Source organism: Ochotona curzoniae, unplaced genomic scaffold, assembly GCF_017591425.1.
Source record: "Ochotona curzoniae isolate NIBS_2020 unplaced genomic scaffold, NIBS_Ocur_1.0 contig_64, whole genome shotgun sequence".
Taxonomy (NCBI): domain Eukaryota; kingdom Metazoa; phylum Chordata; class Mammalia; order Lagomorpha; family Ochotonidae; genus Ochotona; species Ochotona curzoniae.
In genome coordinates this window covers 47912301-47925419 of record NW_024466502.1, presented here as the reverse complement: position 1 = coordinate 47925419, position 13119 = coordinate 47912301, and positions in this window count along the sequence as shown.

The following is a 13119-nucleotide window of genomic DNA, read 5'->3' as shown; positions in this document are numbered from 1 at the left end:
GTTGTTTCAGGCTAAGCCATTTACTGGAAGGTGGCCCCTTAAACACCAAGCTAGAGCCTACCTTGCAGTGACTTTCTTCTCTACCTGGATGAATTCAGCCATCTAAAGTGTTACTCCTATGAGCAGCAACAGAAAAATATGACTTAAATTGTTCCCTGTGGAATTTTCATGTCCACACTTTAAATAGGGTGTCCCACATAGTTTAATGTTTCCTGATGAAGCTTGTTACAAAATTTGAAATGCTCTATGTCTAGAGACTCACCTAGCAGCGTCTGACTCTGTCTCAGCCATCCCAAGCCCACGCTCGTTGGAGTTCTGAGGTCATTCCTTTCTCTCCTTCTCCATTGGTGTGTCTGCCCACTCACTATTACTGATGTGCCTGCCTGTGTACTTTTCAACTACTCTAATCTGATCTAGGCCTGGGAATGAGCTACGTGAGATCATAAACCGTACATAAAACCAGAGTCCATAGCCCCAGTGGGAGGCATGTGAGGTAACCACTCATGTTATTAATATACATGAGCTTTGCATTTGATCCAGAAGAAGTGAAGAAATCTAGAGAGAAATTAAGATGACTCATTGGATGGGGTTCTTGAAAACATCATTTTGTCTGAATGTACATTTTACAATTGGTTCAATATTTGTATAAGCTGTGTAATATTCTAAGAAGGATAAGTCTATCTCTCCACACGTTTCTTATCCTTTCTTTCATCATTTTAAGAAATTATTTATTTATTTTGAAAGTCGAGGTTCCAGAGAGGAAAGGTGGATATAGAGAGATCTTCCATCTGCTGGCTCAGTCTCTAGGTGGCTGTAATGGTTAGCACCTGGCGAGGGTAAAGATGGGAACCAGGAATATTGCGCTGATCTCTCACATGGGAGGCAGGGACACAAACACTTGGGTCACTTTCCGAGGTGACCCAGGGTCTTTTGCAGTGAGCTGGATCAGAAGTGGGGCGTTTAGTGCACCAGGTTGGGCTGCAGCTCCAGCCAGCATGAGCTGGAATGAGAACAGGCTGGGCTGGGCAAAGGCTACAGTACCCACCAGCAAATGCTGAGGTGAGATGGGCCACACCAGACTGGACCACTACACCCACCAGCACACACAAGACTGGACCAGGGTGGAGTGAGCCTGGTAGAGGAGTAGTACGGATTCCCCTGCTGGGCCACTGCTCAGGCTGATGAGTGTGAGAGCTAGAACTGGGGGCAGACCAGGCTGGGCAGGGCTACAACACCTGTTGGCCTACATGTGAATTGGGTTACAGGGAGAGCTAGGCTGGGAAAACTGGTTGTATCCACTGGTACAGGCATGAGGCAGAACAACGGTGGGTGGGTTGGGCTTTGCCACAGCATCAGCTGGCAAGTGCTGGGACTGGGGACAAGTTCTGTTGAGCTAGACTGCAGAAGCACCTGGAGAGAGTGAATGCAATATCTGGGTAAGGGAGTGGATCCAGTGGGGAGGTTGTGGGTTTCTCTTTGATGTGTTGCAACTCCCACTGGTGAACATGAGAACCAGAACTGGGAGCAGGCCTGTCTAGACAGGTAGTGGCACCCGCTGGCATGAGAGTGGAGTCAGTTGGGTTGAGTTAGGCTTCAATGCCCAATGATGTATATGAGATCTCAAGGGAATTTGAGGCAGACTGGACCAGTCCACTGTTGATACTGGCAGGCACAGAAACCAACCAGAGATGGTGAGCTAGTCCAGTGGGGGCTATTGGGGGGTCGCTATGACTGGGCTGCAACTTCCCCTGTGGTATGTGAGGGTTGAGCGTGCATTGGGCAGGGGTGGGCTGCGCCACAGCACCTGTTGGTTTGCTGCATCTGGAAGGCTCTAGAAGAAACTGAGCAACTACTCCAGTGAATTTTGATAGCAAATTTCTGGACCAATGGAAATTTGGAGGTAGACCATGACAGTCAATCAGCCACGGAAGGATTTCCTCATCTTTGGAGCAAAAACATCAGCAGCATCTCAGAACTATCGATACTACGTGAACAGAACCTCACAAAATGCTCCACAATGGAGACCCTGGGATGATACGAGGAGGCAGTTCCTCATCCCCCAGGTAATGCGGTAGTTGGGAGACTGGGCGTGGGTTTCTTCTCTTTTATCACCTCCCTATATGGGGACAAGAGAAAAAGAAAATGTATAAACGATGGTCTGACACACTATTCCCTGATACTTGACCCTTCTCACCCTGATCAACTATGTAAACATCATCAAAAATTAAAACTAATTTAAAATAAAAAGTTAAAAATAAATTTTTTTTAAAAAGTTGAGCAGTCAGGACACCAAGTGATTCCCATACAAGATGCCACTGATTTAGGAGACTACACTGCAACACTGACCCCCCTCTTCTATCATGTTTTTGGAAATATACATCATCATATCTCTTAGTAGGGTCCCTGTTATGCAATGGAACACTTGAACTAATTTCTCCAACTGTAACTTAGTCTTACTCTCTTTTGAGAAGCCAAAGCATAAGATTATACTGTTCTTAAACTGAGCTATATTTCACACAGAATAAATGTACACATCTTCATAGTTTTGACAAATGTATTTACCTTTAGGACCATTACCTAAAGCAAGATACAGAGCACTGAGAGTTCCCTTACGAACTGTCACTCCACCCCACATACCCAAAAACAACAGATGTTCTGATGTCTACCACTTTGGATTCACTTGACCTTGAACTTTATATAAATGGTAACATGCAGTATATACTCTTTCATGTTTTGCTTCTTTTGTTCAGTATAATGTCTGGGAGGTGCAAGCTGTTATGTGTATTAGTGCTTTGCTTATTTTATTGTTGAGTCCGCTGTACAAGTGCATCATGGTTTAACCATTTTTCTGTTGGAATTTGAGTTGTTCAAAGCTCAGGGCCATCGTGAATAATATCCTATGAATATTTGAGTGGTAGGATGAGTCACACAACTGAAGCCATGTAATAGAGCTTGGCACCGTACATATATCTTACATCTATTAATTACTCACTGATGTCATAAGCAGAAAGCAAGACCCCAAAGTGAAAAATGGTGCTAGGAATCTTGGACATCTTTTTGTTTTTCTTCAAAAGCTTCTTTCACTCTTTTTTTTAAAAGATGTATTCATTTTTATTACAAAGTCAGTTATACAGAGAGGAGGAGAGACAGAGAGGAAAATCTTCTGTCCAATGATTCACTCCCCAAGTGAGCGCAACAGCCAGTAATGTGCCGATCCGAAGCCGGGAACCAGGAACCTCTTCCGGGTCTCCCACGCGGGTGCTGGGTCCCAAGGCTTTGGGTCGTCCTCGACTGCTTTCCCGGGCCAAAGGCAGGGAGCTGGATGGGAAGTGGAGCTGCTGGGATTAGAACCAGCGCCCATATGGGATCCTGGCGCGTTCAAGGCGAGGACTTTAGTCGCTAGGCCACAACGCCAGGCCCCGCTTCTTTCACTCTTAAACAACATTTCTTTAAAGATTTATGTTTATTGGAAAGGCAGATATGTAGAGAAGAAATACACAGAGGAAAGTCTTCCATCTGCTGGCTCACTCCTCAAGTAGCTTCAATGGCTGGAGCTGTACCGATCCAAAGCTAGGAACCAGGAGCCTCTTCTGGGAATGAGATTGTGCCAGCATAACATGGCATACTGATTTATATTAAACTTTTTTATTAGTAGGACAAATACAATTTAAGGTAGTGATTAAAAGTATAGTATGTTCGGCCCGGCAAGGTGGCGCAAGTGGTTAAGGTCCTCGCCTTGCACGCCCGGGATCCCATATGGGCGCCGGTTCTATCCCGGCGGCCCTGCTTCCCTTCCAGCTCCCTGCCTGTGGCCCGGGAAAGCAGTCAAGGACGGCCCAAAGCTTTGGGACCCTGCACCCGTGTGGGACACCCAGAAGAGGCTCCTGGCTTCGGATCGGCATAGCATCGGCCGTTGCGCTCACTTAGGGAGTGAATCATGGGACGGAAGGTCTTCCTCTCTGTCTCTCCTCCTCTCTGTCTCTCCGCCTTTCCAATTAAAAAAATAATAATAATACTAAAAAATAAATCTTTTTAAAAAAGTATAGTATGTAAATATATGTATCAGGTAACCTAGTCATTTATCAACTATTTTAACAATACTATTACAAACTATATGTAAAACTATTATAATAATTGTAGGTATTATTTGTTTTTCAATGGTGGATAGTACAGTGTGTATATATTTGATCACCACAAACATTACTCACACATTACACTATGATATTAAGACAGCTCCCATGTCCCTAGGCAACAAGAAGTTGTCATTTCTGTTATAGTTTTATGGGACCACCATTATAAATGCAGACTACTGTGGGTAAAATATTTTGCCAAACATGAATATACTCATGAAGACTGTCTTCTGTGGATATATATTTAGCATAGCAGTTAAGACTGAGACAACTAAATCCCATTGAATTTATGGGTTCTAGGCCCAGCTCTGCTCTTGAATGCCCTGGCAAGCAGCAGGCAATGGTTCAAGCACCTGTGTCCTGTCTCCCACATGAGTGACCCAGAGGGAGTCCCTGATTCCTGATTTCAGTCTGGCTCAGCCCTAGCAGGCTCAAGACTCTGTGTGTGTTTTTCCTAACCCCTCTTCTCTCTGTCTCTCTGCCCTTTAAATAAATAAAACTTAAAGACTATCTTCTTTTTAATTCATGTATCATTATCTATAAATATGAATCATTATGTTTAAATATGAATCCTCAAAATCCCATTGTTATCTTTTAAAAAGTCAAGAAGAAAATTCTTGTGATAGTGCAATATTTAAAACTGTCAGCAGGGAACCCATAGCAAGTTCCCAATGCCCCTCCTATTCGAGAAAACATTTTTGTACTGCTCTAATAAAATTTTAATCCCCCCCTCCAGGTATAAAAACTAAGCTGAATTTAATGAGTGATGATGCTGTGCTTCAGATTGAGAAAGCAAGAGAATTGCCTTACAAGTCTCTTAACAATGGATGGCTTCAAACAGCCAAAGTCCAACCAACATGAGACATAGTTTTGCTAGGACTTCCTTGGGCAACAAGTTATAGCAAAGATGAGAACATCTGGACTGAGCAATGGTAGAGCAGAAACAGATGGAGGCCCCTGGGAGCAGAGCTCTGAGCTGTGGCTCTGATGTTGAGAGCTGCCTTTTCCATAGTACTTTTCTTGTTTTCCCAGTAAAAACAGTCTGTCTCTATCTAATTACTTTACAACATAGTTGTTGTAGAGTGGTCCAAGAAAAACGAATATTTGTCTCATGGGATGCTACAGTAATAAAATGTTCGATGTCACTATAAATATCAGTAAGGATTATATCATTGACATTTTGCCAGAAACTCTTTTGTTGGATTTTGAGTGCAGTGTAGTATTTGGCTTACTATTTCCTACTTGCTCTCTTCAACCGCTACTCCATCAGTTGTCCACACATCATTGGAGAGTGCCTTGTTCAAGGCCTGCCTACTTCTTGCTTCTTGTTTTAATGTCCTGTGAGGCAGCAAATGATGGCCCAAGGACTTGGGTTCCTGCCACCCATTTGGGGGACCCAGATGCAAATCCCTGGCTCTAGACTTCTGCCTGGCCCTCCTTCAGTTGGAAGGAAACTCACTACAATAGAACTCATATGTACAATAGAGCTTGGGTTGAAATTGTGGCTCAGCTGTTCACTAAATGTGCCCAGGAGACAACAAGTTATTTAACTTCTCTTTTAGCTCATTTTCCTTATCTGTAAAATGAGACTCATATCTTAAAAGGCTTGAGCTGAGAGTTGAGTTCATACATGTTCATACATATTCCAAACCACATCAGCACATAATAGGCACTGAGTGTTAGCTGTTTTCACTGTAGTCTTGTGGCAAATCTCTGTTCAGACTGATCCTTCCTAGATCATGAAGTTTTTGTCTTTCCTTTAGATGGGCAGTAGGCTAGGATATTGTCTGTGGCTCACACACCAGTGGATAGGATGTGGGATGAGTTGAGGCCAACAAGTGCATGAGTCCTTCCTCTGCCACAGTGACTGTTGGGTACCCTTGAGCAAATCCTTACTCTTTAGGCCTTCAATGGTTCTGCAAATTCCATAAAGTACCACGTGCCTATGCATCAGAGAAGATGCATAGAAAGCTCATAGTGAATGTTCTTATTATCAAGGGGGCACCCACAAATATTTAAAAGCTCTGGATAACTCATCTTAGTGAGTCCTTCTTTCTAAAATCTTTCCCAGGTTTAGCTGTAAATGAAGTCCATGACATAGTCTAGGTAGAGAAGCATACCCACCAGCTCTGAAAGCTTGATTAAAGCTTTGAAGGCTGCATCCCACGTTCTCCCTTCTGGTCTGCTTCATCTAAAGCAATGTCTCTGCTCCAGCGGTTCTCACAGATTTGGGGAATGAATGAAGCCGAATAATAGGAAGTCCTTTGGACTGTGGACAACCATATTGCATAGACCATGTCAGGAAAAGAATTCAGGGGCAGGTGTTGTGAAGCAGTGGGTTAGGCTGCCCCTGGAACTGCCAGACTCCTGAGTCCCTGGTTTAAGTCTTGGTTACTCCATGCTTCCTGCTGAGGTCCCTGGGAGGCAGCAAATCGTGGATCAGGTACTTAGGTTTCTGGAACCCACGTGGGAGACCCAGATGAAGCTCCTTATTCTCAGCTTCTGCCTGGCACAGCTCTAGTTACCACAGGCATTTAGGGAGAGATACAGCAGATGGAAGATTTCATTCCCTGTCATTTTGCCTTTCAAATAAATCAAACTTTTGCTTGTAACAATTAGTCAGGCTAGTAGAGTTTTTGTCTAAAACTCTTCTGCAAGCTGGAATTGGTGCTCAAACAACTGAACATATTGTTTTAAAATGGTTATCTCCAAGAGGATGAGGTTTACGTTAGTAGATATTCAGTCTTTTTGTATGCTTCAAGTACAGATCTTTGTTAAACTTCCCTCACTGAGTAAATTCCTAGATGCTTACTCAGGACTGACGTTTTTCTTACACCATCATCTGGCACCCATGCTAACACCACTTACACCTTTCAGCTGTCAACAGTACAAAGTGCGATGCCCAGCTGGCCTGAGGAACTAATTAAAGCTGTATCTGATGGAGTAGCTGGAGCCATTTGACATTCACCGAATAGGTATGTACAGAGCACCTACAGTGAGTATAATGAGCAATACCAAAATGTCTCAAACAGATGTTTCCTTTTTCTTTTCAGTCCTTATTTTACAAAGAGAATCTGGGCATAGCAAATAAGACATCATTTTTTTTTTAACCTTTTACTACTTAGGTAAACTTTTTGGATGCTACAGCACCCAAATGCAAAGGCCAAGTCAGGTGAGGGACTATGCCAAACCGGGTCAGAACAGCCACTGGCAAGTGTAAGATCTGTGATTGGGAACAGGCTTGGTTGTAGAGCAAAGGGGACACCCTGGCTGGGTTGTGGTTTCCCACTGGTGAGCACTAGGGCCAGAGTGGGGACTGTGATCTGATCTGGACATGGCTGCATTGTCGCTTGCCACAAGTGTGGACTGGGTCTGGGGTGCCAGACTGGGCTAGACTCCAGCACCCACTGGTGCTTGTGATAACCAGGGTGGGTGTAGGATGGGCTAAATCTTTGCCCCTGCTGAGCCAGGAATGAGCTGTGTCTCTGTGTGGACCAGGCTTGGCTGGGCTGTGACACCCAACAATAAAAACTGGAATGGTTTGAAGGCCAGTCAGAAAAGGCCACTGTTCCTGCTAGGACCAAAGGTGGACTAAGTAGGGCTGGTCATTGGACCCACCAGAGGGTGCACGATCTGGCATTGGGAGAGGATCTGATGGAGTAGCTTGGGGAACTGCTGTGTCAGGACACAGTCCCTGCAGGTAAGCGCAAGAACCAAGAGAGGGAGCAGACCAGACCTGGCCAGGTAATGGTACCCACCGGCATACATTTGGCACCGGTCTGGGGCGAGCCAGCCTAGGCCAGTTTACATCACCCACTGGTAAATCTGCATGCCAGAATGGAGTGTGCTTTGGGCTGGGATCAGTAGCAACACATGCCAGTTCACGTGAGGGCCAGGACGGGGGCTAGCTGGGCTGGCTGGGATGGGCTAGCCTGTATCCCCATGAGTGTAAGCTGGAACTGGGTGATGGGCCAGGCCTGGCCAGGCCAAGCTCCAGCACCAGTAGTAAATGCCAAGGTGAGGCAGGCCATGTTGCACTGGGCCGCAGCACCCAGCCAGCATACATGGAACCCAGAGGGAAGGGGATGAACATGGTAGGGATGCTGCATGGGGCTTCCCTGCTGGACTGACACTCCCACTGGGGAGCAAGCAGACCAGGCTGAAAAGGGCTACAACACCTGTTAGCTTGCATGTGAACTGGATCAGGGGAAAGTCAGGCTGGCTTGCCTCTTCTACTGGTGCATGCATGAGCCAGAGTGGGTGGGGGTGGTTGGGCTTTGCCATAGCATCAGCTGGCAGATGCTGGCATGATTGGCTAATTCTGTTAAGCTAAACTGCAGAACCACCTGGAGAGTGCAAGATCCAGGAGTGGGAGTGGGCCCATTAGGGAAGCAGTGGTTGCTTCCTTCTTGGGTTGCCACTCTGTCTGGTGAGCATAAGAACCAGTATTAGGGGCAGGCATGGCTAGTCAGAGAGTGGCACACACTGGCACATGTGTGGGCTGGATAGTGAGGCTGGTTGGATTGAACTAGGCTTCAGTGACCATCAACATTTATGAGAGCTGAATGGGATGTGGAACAGACTGGACTAGTCTACCGTACATACTGGCAACCATGGGGAGCAGGGTGGGGGTGGAACCAGTGGGGATTATTGTGGGTTGCTCTGACGAGGCTGTAACTCCCCCTGGTTAGTATGAGGGCCGACTATGTGTTGGGCAGGATTGGGCTGGGCTCCAAAACCCATTGGATTGTGTAAAAGATGGGATTAGAGGCAGAACTGACCTAGCAATTGCATAAGGTCATAAGCCAATTGCATAAGGTACATAAGCCAATTGAGGCAACAGATTATGCTGAACCCTGTATTGGCAAGCACACACAAGCATCAAGTGTGGGATCACCTCAGATGAAGTTTCTATGAGGATCCCCCCCCCAACTGAGCTGCTGGACTCAGAACCCCAAACATAGAATTTCAGGTTCTATGGTCTGACTATGGAGTGCTTGTGTCAGAGCTGGGCCTGCTCTGTGGCTCAGATGGAGCAGTGGACAGCATATCCAGGTGCACATGGAGGATATGGCAGCACACTGGAACCTGCAGAGGACAACTGATACCATAACAGAGGACGGAGTGCAGAACAAATTGATCGACTACTCCAGCCAAGCGTCAGCAGTGAATATCTGGGCAAATAGAGACTCTAAGTTGGACTGTGTCAGCCAGTGGATTTGGGACAGATTTCATCGTGCTTGGAGTGGCGAGACTGGCAGTAATTCAGGACTGGCAAACTATCAAAAGCACGTGTCCTGGACCCTTGGAGCATGGTGTCTTATGATACTAATTCTACACCTCATCCTAATTGAATAAATTTTAAGCTCTACTTTGACAATCTGCAAAATATGTGGCAAGGATATGGCACAGCAGTTAATACGCCACTTGACTCTGTTTGCCTTTGTAGCACAGTGGATTAAGCTGCTACCTGCAACACCTGCATTCTATATGGGTGCCAGTTTGAGTCCCCGCTGCTTTAGCTCTGATCCAGATTCAAAAAGAAGATGTTCCTTGTGATACCCGCAGCCTAGGTTGGGGCTGCCTGGGCTCGAGTCTCAGCTTTATTTACTTATTTTTTAAGATTTATTTATTTTCGGGCCCGGCAAGGTGGCGCAAGTGGTTAAGGTCTTCGCCTTGCACGCCAGGATCCCATATGGGCGCCGGTTCTATCCATCCAGCTCCCTGCCTGTGGCCCGGGAGAGCAGTCAAGGACGGTCCAAAGCTTTGGGACCCTGCACCGGCGTGGGAGACCCAGAAGAGGCTCCTGGCTTCGGATCGGCATAGCATCAGCTGTTGCGCTCACTTGGGGAGTGAATCATCGGACAGAAGATCTTCCTCTCTGTCTCTCCTCCTCTCTGTATATCCGCCTTTCCAATAAAAAAATAATAAAAATAAATCTTAAAAAAATCTTTTTAAAAGAATGGACATGAGCAAGGCTGACCAAGAACTAAGAATATCCACGTAGAACCGATTAAAAAGAAGGCTTCATGTTAGACTGATGACCCCCGTAATCTTCATTTGGGCCTTTGAGGACGTCCAACGAAGCAAGCAAACAAATCAACCAACAGATGATCACAGGAGACTTCCATGCAGGCCTTGATGGCTCCTCTGGCCAATTATTGCTTTTTTGTTTTATTTTGGTTTGGTTTTTTTTTTTTTTTTTTTTGTCTGAGGTTAACCACCTTGCTAGCAGTGCAGCTGAGGACTGCAGTGGAAGAGAACTACCTCACACTCCTCCGTCTTCTCTTCCTTCCAACAGTTTGAGTCCTCACTATCTGTGATCTTACGCTGGGGTTAAGGCTCCTCTCATTCAGCATTCTCCCAAAGACCGTGCCTTCCAAGAAGTATCAAAACCATTTATCTCCTTGTTCTCCATTTTTACCCTTCCCCTGGGTAATAGCCCCTAAACATGGAAGTGTTACACCTTCCATGTTCATTAACACTCATTTTAATTGAGTGCTAGGAGAGGAAATGAATAAGTGTTCTCAGCTACGCCTTAAAACTTTAGCAAAAGTATTGTGCTAGTCCCATTTTACCTTCAGAAAGCAGAGGCTCAAGCGATTAAGCAACTCACTTAAAATGACACAGCCAGAAAGGGAAGGGCCAATATTAAATTAGATTCCTTCCACCACACGAAATTACTCCTTTTTGTCTAACCCATGACTCAGTGTGATGTGGAGAAACGAGAAACACAGCACACAAAAACTCAGAGTATTACATAGGTATGTTGTCCTTTGTGTTTAAAAAGGAGAATGCAACGTTATTTTATGGAGCAATGCATCCAATACAAAATAAGAAATTAATATATAATTAATTAATATATTTAATTAATATATAATTAAATATAATAAGACAGCAGCTTGTCAGTTCAGTTGGGTGGAGTAGAGCTCGAGGAGGGAAAAGTGTTAAGAAGAGCAGGGTTATTACTGGATAATCATGGCTAGGGCGCGGCGCCCCAAGCATTCCAGCTCTAACAAATCCACTTAGGGAGCACTTTAACCTCAAAGAGGAAGGACAGACTCAGGAGGGTAGGGGATGTGATGGAGACTGTCAGGAGGATAAAGCACCTTGTCTACTGGGAGGTGATATATATGTGCAGTAATTAAGTGACCATTGTGTATCAGATTACATAACCTCAAGACATTTTCACCCTTCTCCCGGGTAATAGCCCCTAAAAAATTAGCAGCAAGGTGGATTAGAAGTGGAGCAACCAGGACTTGAACCAGTAACCATATGGGATGCAGGCAGCAGCTTTACCTGCTATGCGAGTCCTGAAAAGGTAGAAATTAAAATCTCCTAGGAACACATCCTCATCATTTCTTTAGGATTTATTTTAATTGGAAGGATAGATTAAATTTATGAAGAAAAGGAGAGACCAAGATCTTCATCCACTGGTTCACTCTCCAAATGGTCACAACAGCTGGAGCTGGGCTGATCTGAATCCAGGAGCCAGGAGCTTCTGAGTCTTCCATGTGGGTGTAAGGTTCCAAGATTTTAGGCCATACTCTACTGCTTTCCTAGGCCATAAGTAGGAAGCTGGATGGGAAGTGGAGCAGCCAGGACCAAACTGGCAATCGTAGAATCCCAGCACTTACAAGGTGAGGATTTAGCCATTAAGCCATTGTGCCAGACCCTCATCATCATGTTTTAACAGCTAAAGTGTTAGGTAGAATTATTCTAATATAACAGATGGTCATTTATTCCACAAATTGTTATTGAGTTCCTAGCCTTTGTCAGTGCTGGGGCTAGAACCTAGGGACATATGTTGAAAAATACAATTGTTGGGGTTGTCACATTGGCTCAATTAGCTAATCCTTCATCTCCAAATAACAGCATTCCATATGAGCTCCGGTTTGTGACCCAGTTACTCCACTTCCCATTCAGCTCCCTGCTTGTGGCCTGGAAAAGCAGTGGAGGATGGCCCAATGCATTGTGACCTTGCATCTATAAGGGAGACCCAGAGGAGGCTTCTGGCTCCTGGCTTTGGATCAGCCCAGTTTCAGCCATTGAGGCCATTTGAGGATTGAAGTGGCAGATGGAATATCTTCTCTGTCTCTTCTTGTCTTTGCAAAATTTGCATTCCTTTCCAATAATAATAATTTTTTTAGAAAAAGGAATATACAATTGTGTCTACTGCTTATTTTCCAAAGACAATGCTGACATATTTCCGTTTTCTAAGGATATGGGCTAAATTAGCCTAACTTTAACATGTAAAGATTAACCCTGGGTTAGAGCCCTGGAAAACTGGGGCTCTAGGCAGATGGTGACTGAGTTCAGTGGTGCTCTTAGTTCCTTTGATATCCACTGAAATGCATAATATACTAGGGAACATAACTATATAGAAAATCTCTCTACATCCCTCTACATTTCCCTCTAAATCCCACCTTTCCATAGCTGCGTTGGTCTCAGTCTAACATTGAAACCTGGAATGAGTGAGCACATACTCAAACGCTGGCACAAAAGCCTGTGAACTTGGAGAGAGAACAAAGCTTTTTCATATGATAAACAATGAGCATGAGATTAAAAAGCTTCGTTTCCTCTTCTTCGCATCAGCAAATACCAGTTGTCAGCACTGAGTAACCTACCCCTCCTGTTCCTGAGAGATAGGGCTATTCTTACAGCCTCTCATTGGTGTCATAGCTTTCACATGAAATGGTAGAAATGAAATGGCAATGCAAGAAAGGTTTTTTTTTAAGGATTTGTTTTATTTGAAAGGCAGAGGTACAGAAAGGAGAGAGAGATCATCCACTTTCTGATTCACTCCCCAAATAGCTGAATGGCTGGAGCTGAACCAATCTGAAGCCAGGATCCAGGAAATTTTTTCTGGGACTCCCATATAGGTACAGGGACCTAGTGACTTGAGTCACCCTATGTTGTTTTTCCAGGCTGTGAGCAGGGAGCTGGATCAGAATGGAGCAGCCAGGACATGAGATGCCACATGGGATGC